Here is a 2,500-nt window from a genome sequence, read left to right as displayed (position 1 = left end):
GAGTTAAGTTTGCCCTTTATGACTCCTCGCCCGCATGCTCGTGCACACCGGCGTGCACGTGGGCATCGTATGCTAAAAAATGAAGTTTGGAGTTTGGGTTTGAAAATTTTACGGGAACTTCCTAGAAGCCTAAGAAATGCTTTGCTCGAGACGGATTTCGATTTGGAGGTCCGCCGTGTTAATTTTGCCAATTACGGCTCCTCGCCCGCACGCTCGTGCACCCCGACGTGCACACCGGCGCGCACGTGGGCATCGTATGCTAAAAAATGAAGTTTGGAGTTTGGGTTTGAAAATTTTACGGGAACTTCCTAGAAGCCTAAGAAATGCTTTGCTCGAGACGGATTTCGATTTGGAGGTCCCCCGAGTTAATTTTGCCCATTACGACTCCTCGCCCGCACGCTCGTGCACCCCGGCGTGCACGTGGGCATAGTATGCTAAAAAATGAAGTTTGGAGTTTGGGTTCGGAAATTTTATGGGAGCTTCCTAGAAGCCTAAGAACTGCTTTGCTCGAGACGGATTTTGATTTGGAGATCCCCCGAGTTAGTTTTGCCCATTATGACTCCTCCCCCGCACGCTCAAGCACCCCCGCGTGCACGGGGGCATCGTATGCTAAAAAATGAAGTTTGGAGTTTGGGTTTGGAAATTTTATGGGAGCTTCCTAGAAGCCTAAGAAGTGCTTTGCTCGAGACGGATTTCGATTTGGAGGTCCCCCGAGTTAATTTTGCCCATTATGACTCCTCGCCCGCACGCTTAAGCACCCCCGCGTGCACGTGGGCATTGTGTGCTAAAAAATGAAGTTTGGAGTTTGGGTTTGAAAATTTTACGGGAACTTCCTAGAAGCCTAAGAAATGCTTTGCTCGAGACGGATTTCGATTTGGAGGTCCCCCGAGTTAATTTTGCCCATTACGACTCCTCGCCCGCACGCTCGTGCACCCCGGCGTGCACGTGGGCATCGTATGCTAAAAAATGAAGTTTGGAGTTTGGGTTTGAAAATTTTATGGGAGCTTCCTAGAAGCTTAAGAAGTGTTTTGCTCGAGACGGATTTCGATTTGGAGGTCCCCCGAGTCAATGTTGCCCATTATGGCTCCTCTCCCGCATGCTCAAGCACCCCTGCGTGCACGTGGGCATTGTATGCTAAAAAATAAAGTTTGGAGTTTGGGTTTGGAAGTTTTATGGGAGCTTCCTTGAAGCTTAAGAAGTGTTTTGCTCGAGACGGATTTCGATTTGGAGGTCCCCCGAGTCAATGTTGCCCATTATGGCTCCTCGCCCGCACGCTCAAGCACCCCGGCGTGCACGTGGGCATTGTATGCTAAAAAATAAAGTTTGGAGTTTGGGTTTGGAAGTTTTATGGGAGCTTCCTAGAAGCTTAAGAAGTGTTTTGCTCGAGACGGATTTCGATTTGGAGGTCCCCCGAGTCAATGTTGCCCATTATGGCTCCTCTCCCGCATGCTCAAGCACCCCTGCGTGCACACCGGCGTGCACGTGGGCATTGTAGGCTAAAAAATGAAGTTTGGAGTTTGGGTTTGGAAATTTTATGGGAGCTTCCTTGAAGCCTAAGAAGTGTTTTGCTCGAAACGGAATTCGATTTGGAGGTCCCCCGAGTCAATTTTGCCCATTACGACTCCTCGCTCGCATGCAATATCTACTCCTGTCAGAGCTGTGGTTTTACTTAAGACTACTATAGGGGGGGGGGAGTTCTCAGCACCAAGAGCTGCAAGTAAGGCCATTGCTTGCTTTGCAGTCTCGATTGCTCTACTAGTGAATAGTAGATGTCTTGGTTAGCTTGGAACGAAAAAAAAAATTTTTTGGGGAAAAAAAAAAAAAAAAGTTTTTGTGAAAAAAAATTTTTCGAAAAAAAAAAAAAAAAAAAAAATTTTTTTGGATGCCTCGGTCTTCTATTTGTTTTGCTTGGGTAGATTAGGAAAAAAAAAAAAAAAAATTTTTTTGTTGGATGCCTCGGTCTTCATATTCTTTCTCGGCTATTTCGAAAAAAAAAAAAAAAAATTCCGGGAAAGAGAAAAAAAAAATTATTTTTTGTTGGTTGCCTCGGTCTTCATGTTCTTTCTCTGGTATATGGGAAAGAAAAAAAAAAAAAAAAAATTTTGGATGCCTCGGTCTTCTTGTTCTCGGTTGGATTTATCGAAAAAAAAAAAAAAAAAAAAAAAAAAAAAAAAAAAAAATTTTGATGCCTCGGTCTTCTTGTTCTTGCTTTGGTATATCGGAGAAAAAAAAAAAAAAATTTTTTGGATGCCTCGGTCTTCTTGTTCATTCTTCGGTATATCAAAAAAAAAAAAAAAAAAAAAAAAAAAAAATTTGAGACTTCGGTCTTCTTGTTCTTGCTTTGGTATATCGGAGAAAAAAAAAAAAAAAAATTTTGGATGCCTCGGTCTTCTTGTTCATTCTTCGGTATATCAAAAAAAAAAAATTTTTTTGAAGCCTCGGTCTTCTTGTTCTTGCTTTGGTATATCGGAGGAAAATAAAAAAAAATTTTGGTTGCCTC

This window comes from Cornus florida, unplaced genomic scaffold (genome assembly GCF_030987335.1).
Source record: "Cornus florida cultivar Cherokee Brave unplaced genomic scaffold, ASM3098733v1 CherokeeBrave_3.0.0_Hap2_scaffold_51, whole genome shotgun sequence".
Classification (NCBI taxonomy): domain Eukaryota; kingdom Viridiplantae; phylum Streptophyta; class Magnoliopsida; order Cornales; family Cornaceae; genus Cornus; species Cornus florida.
This window is presented reverse-complemented; position numbering follows the sequence as displayed.